Source organism: Hordeum vulgare, chromosome 7H, assembly GCF_904849725.1.
Source record: "Hordeum vulgare subsp. vulgare chromosome 7H, MorexV3_pseudomolecules_assembly, whole genome shotgun sequence".
In the NCBI taxonomy this organism is placed as follows: Eukaryota; Viridiplantae; Streptophyta; class Magnoliopsida; order Poales; family Poaceae; genus Hordeum; species Hordeum vulgare.
In genome coordinates this window covers 624510426-624519930 of record NC_058524.1, presented here as the reverse complement: position 1 = coordinate 624519930, position 9505 = coordinate 624510426, and positions in this window count along the sequence as shown.

Below are 9505 nucleotides of genomic sequence, written 5' to 3'. Positions count from 1 at the left end.
ATGAAGATTCCCACTAGCATATGGTGGTGATGAAACGAGAGGCTCTCAATCATGAAGAACATGGTGCTATTATGAAGCACAAGTGTGGAAAAAGACAGTAGCATTGTCCCTTCTCTCTTTTTCTCTCTATTTTTTTATTTGGGCTCTTTGGCCTCTTTTTTTTATTTCCTCACATGGGACAATGCTCTAATAATGATGATCATCACACTTTTATTTACTCACAGCTCAAAGCTTAGAAATGACTCTATAGGAAATGCCTCCGGCAGTGTACCGGGATGTGCGACGATCTAGCTTGGCGTATGACGTTGAAACATCTCGCTAGCTATCTTACGATGATGCAATGGCAATATGAGAGTGACGGCACAAGTCATGAGACGGAACGGTGGGAGTTGCATGGCAATATATCTCGGAATGGCTATGAAAATGTCATAGTAGGTAGATATGGTGGTTGTTTTGAGGAAGGCATTTGGTGGGCTTGTGTACCGGCGAGAATTGCGCGGCACTAGAGAGGCTAGCAATGGTGGAAGGTGAAAGTGCATCTACACCATGGACTCACATTAGTCATGAAGAACTCACATACTTGTTGCGGAAGTTTTTATTAGTAATCGAAACAAAGTACTAAACACATACTCCTAGGGGAAGGGTTGGTAGGTGTTAACCATCGCGCGATCCCGACCTCAACACAAAGGATGACAATCAATAGATCAATTATGCTCCGACTTCCTAACATAGCGGTTCACCATACGTGCATGCTACGGGAATCACTAACTTCAACACAAGTATTTCTAGATTCACAACACCCTACTAACATAACTCTTAGTATTACCAAATCCACGTCTCAAAACTAATTGAGAGGAACCAAAACTTCTCTTTCTACTCAATGCACATGAAGATTGGAGGTTTTTGTATCCTCTTTGGGTACCTATCACCTTTGGGACTACTTTCATAGCATAAGCCAACTACCAAGTCACGCACCGCCGTGCTCTAAAAGATCTAAGTGAAGCACATAGAGCAAAATTATCTAGCTCAAAAGATATAAGTGAAGCACAATGAGCATTCTAGCAAAATCACGATGAGTGCATGTCTCTCTCTAAAGGTGTGCAGCAAGGATGATTGTGACACAACAAAAAGAAAAGACTTCTAAGATACAAGACGCTCCAAGCAAAACACATATCATGTGGTGAATAAAAATATAGCTCCAAGTAATGTTACCGATGGATTGAAGACGAAAGAGGAGATGCCTTCTCGGGGCATCCCCAAGCTTAGGCTTTTTGGTGTCCTTGAATTTGGCTTGGATGCGTTGGGAATCCTCAAGATTGAGCTCTTTCCACTCCTTATCTCTTTGTCCATGAGAACATCACCCAAAACTTGAAAACTTCACAACACAAAACTTAAACAGAAACTCGTGATATCATTAGCACAAGAAAACAAACTACCACTTCTTTAGGTACTGTAGCAATCTTGATTTCTATTTATATTGGTGTTTGGCTACTGTATTATCAATTTTCCATGGCTAGTACCCACCGATACTAACCATAGTTTCATCAAAACAAGCAACCAACTCAACAAAAATAGAATCTGTCAAAAACAGACCAGTCTGTAGCAATCTGTATACTTCGTATACTTCTGGTACCTCAAACATTCTAATAAATTACGACTGCCTGGGAAAAAGGCATATCAACCAGCAGCAAAAAGAATCAACTCAAAAGCTCTTTCTGAATAAAAATGAAAAATAATCTCGTGAGCGAAAAGTTTCTGTCTTTTTCCAGCAGGATCAAACAACCATTACCAAGACTAGTCATAAAGGTTTTGCTTGGATCAAACACAAAAAGAAACAAAAAAGACACAATCATAACAGAATTATGATAGTGTGGACACAACAAAATAGAAATAAAAAGAAATAAATTCATTGGGTTGCCTCCCAACAAGCGCTATTGTTTAACGTCCCTAGCTAGGCATAAGGCGATAAAATCACGTATCTTCGTCTTTGGTGCTCAAACCATAAGTGGCCCTCATCATGGATTCATAAGGCAGTCGCATTTTCTTTCTAGGAAAGTGCTCCATGCCCTTCTTTAAAGGAAATTTAAATCTAATATTCCCTTCCTTCATATCGATGATGGCATCGATAGTCCTTAGGAAAGGTCTACCAAGAATAATAGGGCATGTAGGATTGCAATCAATGTCAAGCACAATGAAATCCACGGGTACATAGTTCCTATTTGCAACAATAAGAACATCATTGATCCTTCCCATGGGTTTCTTGACAGTAGAATCCGCAAGATGCAAATTAAGAGAACACTCTTCAATCTCATTAAAACCCAGAACATCACATAAAGACTTTGGAATCGCGGAAACAATAGCACCCAAATCACACAAAGCGTTGCATTCATAGTTTTGATTTTGATTTTGATAGTAGGTTCCCACTCATCATGAAGCTTTCTAGGGATAGAGACTTCCAATTCAAGTTTCTCTTCAAGGGATTTTATCATAGCTTCGACGATATGATCGGTAAAGGCCTTGTTTTGGCTATAAGCGTCTGGAGAGTTTAGCACGGATTGCATCAAGGAAATGCATTCAATCAAGGAGCAATTATAATGATTGAATTCCTTGAAATCCAAAGTAGTAATTTAACTACTACTCAAAGTTTTAATATCCTCTACTCCACTTTCAATTCTTTTAGCATCAAGATAGATGGACTCTGAATCATTGAGGCGTTTTTCAACCAAGGTGGATTCATATCCAGCCCCATCATCATTAGGTTTGACACAAGAAAACAAAGATTCAATGGGAGTCACACCAAGCACTTTAATATCTTCGTGATTCTTATCACGAGAACACGCCTTTTTAAGCCATTCATGTCTAGCACGAATTTTGGCGGTTCTTTCTTTGCTCTCAATCATGGAAACACGCATAGCTTTCAAAGCTTCATCCTTATTGATCTTGGGAGGGGCACATCTAACTTTCAAAGCATCAATATCACTAGACATTCTATCAACGCTCTTAGCCAAATCGTCAATTTTGAGTAGTTTTTCCTCTACGGACGCATTGAATTTTTTTTGCGAGTTGATGAACTCTTTGATATTACTCTTTAGATCAGAGGGTAACCTATTGTAATTTCCATGAGTATTGTTGTAGGAGTTGCCAAAGTTATTAGAGGAGTTACTAGGAAAAGGCCTAGGAACATAGTTTCCTCTAAAAGCATTGTTGTTGCCAAAATTATTCCTACCAACAAAAATAACGTCCAAGCTAGCGTTGCTACTCTCAATCAAAGAAGACAAGGGCATATCATTAGGATCTAAAGGAGCACTTCTACTAGCAACCAAATTCACTAACTCATCCATCTTAGCACTCAACGAGTTAATTTCTTCTATAGCGTGTACCTTCTTACTAGTAGGTGACCTTTCAGTGTGCCACTGAGAGTAGTTCGTCATGATATTGTCTACGAGTTTCGTGGCTTCTCCTAACGTGATTTCCATGAACGTTCCACCTGAGGAGGAGTCCAAGATATTTCTAGAAGAGAAATTCAAGCCAGCGTAGAATATTTGTATAATCATCCAAAGACTCAAACCATGAGCGGGACAATTTCTAATCATCAATTTTATTCTCTCCCAAGATTGTGCAACGTGTTCATGATCAAGTTTCTTAAAATTCATGATATCATTACAGAGAGAGATAATCTTAGCCGACGGAAAATACTTGGAAATATAAGCATCTTTGCACTTATCCCAAGAATCGATACTATTTTTGGGCAAAGACGAAAACCAAGTTTTTGCTCGATCTCGCAACAAGAAAGGAAAAAGCTTCAATTTAATCACATCATTATCCACATCTTTTCTTCTTTTGCATATCACAAAGCTCAATGAAGGTATTGAGATGGGATGCGACATCTTCACTAGGAAGGTCGGAGAATTGCTCTTTCATAACAAGATTCAGCAAAGCGGCATTAATTTCGTATGACTCCGCACTAGTGGCGGGAGCAATCAGAGTACTAATAAAATCATTATTATCAGTATTCGAGAAGTCACAAAGTTTGGTGTTTTCAGTCATGGTGACTTCGGCAAGCAAGCAAGCACACAAGCGAACAAAGAGCAAGCGAGAAAAAGGGGGAACGAAAAGGCGAACAAAAAGGCAAACGAAAAAGGCAAATTGTTGAAGTGGGGGAGAGGAAAACGAGAGGCAACTGGCAAGCAAAGGAAATACAAGAGATGAGTTTGTGACACTTACTTGTATGGGTTCTTGACTTGATCCTCCCTGGCAACGGCGCTAGAAATTCTTCTGCTACGGTGACAGAGATCTTCTGTCGTCTCTTGAGCTTGCGTTGGTTTTTCCCTTGAAGAGGAAAGGGCGATGCAGCACATGAGCAGTAAGTATTTCCCTCAGTTTGATAACCAAGGTATCAATCCAGTAGGAGAATCTCGTCAAGTTCAGAGTACCTGCACAAACACAAAAGAGCTTGCATCCAATGCTATAAAGGGGTTGTCAATCCCTTCAAGATTGATTGCAAAGTGAGATCTGAAGGCAAAAAGTGCAACAAAGTAAAAGAGTAAGGCTGAAAATATGGTGTGGAGTAGACCCGGGGGCCATAGTGTTCACTAGAGGCTTCTCTCAAAATAGCAAATATTACGGTGGGTGAACAAATTACTGTTGAGCAATTGATAGAACCGCGCAAAGTCATGACGATATCTAAGGCAATGATCATACATATAGGCATCACGTCCGAGACAAGTAGACCGATACTTTCTGCATCTACTACTATTACTCCACACATCGACCGCTATCCAGCATGCATCTAGTGTATCGAGTTCATGACGAACAGAGTAACGCTTTAAGCAAGATGACATGATGTAGAGGGATAATATCAAACCAATGATGAAAAACCCATCTTTTTACCCTTGATGGCAACAACACGATGTGTGCCTCTCTACCCCTTCTGTCACTTGGTGAGGTCACCGCACGGTATGAACCCAAAACCAAGCACTTCTCCCATTGCAAGAATCATAGATCTAGTTGGCCAAACAAAACCCACAACTCGAAGAGAATTATAAGCATATGAAATCATGCATAAGAGAGATCTGAAGAAACTCAAATAAGATTCATAGATAATCCGATCATAAATCCACAATTCATCGGATCTCGACAAACACACCGCAAAAGAAGATTACATCGGATAGATCTCCAAGAAGATCATGGAGAACTTTGTATTGAAGATCCAAGAGAGAGAAGAAGCCATCTAGCTACTAGCTATGGACCCGTAGGTCTATGGTGAACTACTCACGCATCATCGGAGAGGTCATGGTGTTGATGAAGAATCCCTCCGTATCCGAATCCCCCCTCCGGCAGGGCACCAGAACGTGCCCCAGATGGGATCTTGCGGAGACAGAAGCTTGCGGCGGCGGGAAAGTACTTTCGATGATCTCCTGATTTTTTCTGGGATTTTAGGGAATTTATAGGCGAAAGACCTAGGGCAGAGGAGGCCCAGGGAGTCCACAAGCCTGGGAGGCGCGGCCCCCCTGGCCGCGGCTAGGGGGCTTGTGGGGTCCCTGGTGACCTCCTGCCCTGATTCTCAGGCTTTCGTTTGGAATCCGTTTAAAATCCTCCTTTGAAAGGGGTCAAAAACATGGAAAAAACAGGAACTGACACTTGGCACTGAGTTAATAAGTTAGTCCCAAAAAATATATAAAAGGCATACAAAACATCCAAAGCTTGACAAGATAATAGCATGAAACCATAAAAAAATATAGATACGTTGGAGACGTATCATGACCCTACGACGGACCATACTGGTGCCGGAGAGTGTGGCAGAGTAAGGAAGAGGAGGCAGACAAGCTCGGGTGGCGGCGCAGGGAGGGAGGAGGTGGATGTGCTAGGACTGGGGACGCCTGTCGGCTTAAATAGCCGGCTATGGCCTCGTCGGTGAGCCGTAGTGCCATGCGGCGTTCACATCGTGGCGACGGTCGAAGCATCACTACTAGAAAAACGGCTATAGCTAATATGGACACTAATGATAGCAGTGGCGCATCAGATATAGTAGCGTCCTTAATGGCCAATTTAATAATGGCGCACCTGGTGTGTGGTGCGTCATTACTAGTTTTTTCCTGGCCCCACACCCTTCCCAGACTTAGTAGTAACGCATCAGGGGAAATTGCGCCATTACTAGTTTTAACTAGTAATGGCGCACCACACCCACAGTGCGCCACTACTAACAATTTTTTTTTCCATTTTTTTTCAAAATTAGTAATGGCGCACCACACACGAGGTGCGTCATTAGTAACCCTGGTTACCAATGGCGCATTCTTAGGAGGTGCGCCATTGGTAACCTGAGAGCAGCTAGATATTTTTGACAGCCACCTACCACACTCACTTTCCCCACTTCATTCTCTCCACCTCTACCAAGCTTGGTCTCGGCTGCCTCCTCCTCCTCACCTCATTTGCACCATAGATTCACCCCAATTAAGTGGTTAAATTTCCTTTTTTTTATAGGTAAGTAAGGGGAAAGCTTTGTTTATGTTCTAGATCTACTTTTTTCTCCCTCCAACGTACACACTTTTTATGGCCTAGATCTACGTATGTTTGTGGTGTTGCATATGTTTGTGTTTGCAGGTACCGGTATTTGAAATGTGATAGTTGCCAATATTTTGCCGGAATGTTGATTCATTTCTGTTTCGGCGAGAATTTGGCACTATGCATTCTTTTTGGTCCTATTTTTAGGCAAAGTCATGCCAAAAATTTTTGGTTCTAAAATATAGTTTTGCTCTACCCCGCAGACGACCATGGTCCGCACGATGACCGAAGGCATCGTGAATAGATTTTTGAGCTCCGCGAAGGCCGAGATGCTTCAAAAGAACGAGACGGAGATAAGATGTCCGCGTCGAAGATGCAAGCTGAAGAGCCTTATGGATCCGGATTCCAGACAGGTGCGGGACCACCTGCTCGTGCGTGGTTTCATGGATGGCTATCAGTGGCAATGTGATGAAGATGATTATGAAGTCGTCCATGGGGGCCGGGCAAGAAATAAGGAAGGGCAGCAAGACAATAGCGGCGAGGGCGGGCGAGAAGACGAAGAATCTCCAGGACATGATCATGAAGTAGATGCAGGACACAGTCATCATGTAGAAGATGCCGGACATGATGATGAGGAAGATCAAGACGAAGGGCATGATCATGAAGATGAAGATGCTGGAGAAGACGACGATGGACCATCGATGGGCTAGGTGCAGGACCCTCATATTCAAGAGATGCTTCTCAAGCAGACGGGTAACGCAAGAGCTGCCGCCCGAGAAAAAGCCAAGCCGGATCAACTGGAGATAGACGCGGTTACTCCATTGTATGAAGGATGCAGGCCCGAGGATACCCGCCTGAAAGTAACGCTCATGGCCGTGGAGATGAAGGTAAAACACAAAATGAACGACGCATGCTTCGACGAGAACATGTCATTCTGGCACTAACGTCTTCCCAAGGGGAACAAGTGCCCAACCAGTTTCGAGGAGGCGAAGAAAATCTTGTGTCCTCTGGATTTACTGTTGGAAATATGCCCTAGAGGCAATAATAAAATGGTTATTATCATATTTCCTTGTTCATGATAATCGTCTATTGTTCATGCTATAATTGTATTAACAGGAAACAGTAATACATATGTGAATAAATAGATCACAATGTGTCCCTAGCAAGCCTCTAGTTGGCTAGCTCGTTAGTCAATAGATGATCATGGTTTCCTGATCATGGGCATTATATGTCATTGATAACGGGATCACATCATTGGGAGAATGATGTGATGGACAAGACCCAATCCTAAGCATAGCACTAGATCGTATTGTTTGTATGCTAAAGCTTTTCTAATGTCAAGTATCTTTTCCTTCGACCGTGAGATTGTGCAACTCCCGGATACCGTAGGAGTGCTTTGGGTGTATCAAACATCACAACGTAACTGGGTGACTACAAAGGTGCACTACGGGTACCTCCGAAAGTGTCTGTTGAGTTGGTAAGAATCGAGATCGGGATTTGTCACTCCGTGTGACGGAGAGGTATCTCTGGGCCCACTCGGTAGAACATCATCATGAGCTCAATGTGACTAAGGAGTTAGTCACACGATGACGTGCTACGGAATGAGTAAAGGGACTTACCGGTAACGAGATTGAACAAGGTATAGGTATACCGACGATCGAATATCGGGCAAGTTCTATACCGACAGACAAAGGGAATCGTATACGGGATTAGTTGAATCCTTGACATCGTGGTTTATCCGATGAGATCATCATGGAGCAAGTGGGAGCCACCATGGGTATCCAGACCCCGCTGATGGTTATTGGCCGGAGAGGCGTCTCGGTCATGTCTGCGTGTCTCCCGAACCCGTAGGGTCTACACACTTAAGGTTCGATGACGCTAGGGTTATAGGGAATTGTTATACGAGGTTACTGAAATTTGTTCGGAGTCCCGGATGAGATCCCGGACATCACGAGGAGCTCCAGAATGGTCCGGAGGTAAAGATTGATATATAGGACGGATGGTTTCGGATACCGGAAGTGTTTCGGGCATCACCGGTAACGTACCGGGACCACCGGAGGTGGCCCCGAGGGTCCACCGAAGGGGGGGCAACGACCCCGGGAGGTAAGGTGGTCCAAGTGGGGAAGGGAACCAGCCCCTAGGTGGGCTGGTGCACCTCCCCACTCAGCCCAATGCGTGGGGGAGAGAAAAGGGGGGGGGGGCAAACCCTAAGCCAGGTGGGCCTAAGGCCCACCAGGTGGTGCGCCACCCCGTCCCCACCCTAGCCGCTGCCCCCCTTTCCCATCTGGTGGCCGCCGGCCCCTAGGGAGGGAACCCTAGGGGTGGTGCAGCCCCTCCCCCTCCTCCTATAAATAGAGAGGGTTTTGGCCCTTGGGAGACAGACTTTTGCCTGTCCCTCGGCGCAGCCCTGTCCTACTTCCTCCTCCTCTGTGCCGGTGCTTGGCGAAGCCCTGCCGGGAGACCTCGTCTCTCCATCGACACCACGCCGTCGTGCTGCTGGAGTTCTTCCCCAACCTCTCCTTCCTCCTTGCTGGATCAAGGTGTGGGAGACGTCACCGGGCTGCACGTGTGTTGAACGCGGAGGTGCCGTAGTTCGGCACTAGATCGATATCACACCGCGATCCGAATCGCTGCGAGTACGACTCCATCAACCGCGTTCTAGTAACGCTTCCGCTTAGCGATCTTAAAAGGTATGAAGATGCTCTTACCCCTCTCTCGTTGCTGGTCTCTCCATAGGAAGATCTGAATATGCATAGGAAAATTTTGAATTTATGCTACGTTACCCAACAGTGGCATCCGAGCCAGGTTTTCTATGCGTAGATTCTATGCACGAGTAGAACACAAAAGTTGTGGGCGATGATGTGTCAATTTGCTTGCCGCTACTAGTCTTATTCTTTTTCCGGTGGTATTGTGGGATGAAGCGGCCCGGACCGACTTTACACGTACGCTTACGTGAAACTGGTTCCACCGACAGACATGCACACCGTGCATAAAGGTGGCTAGC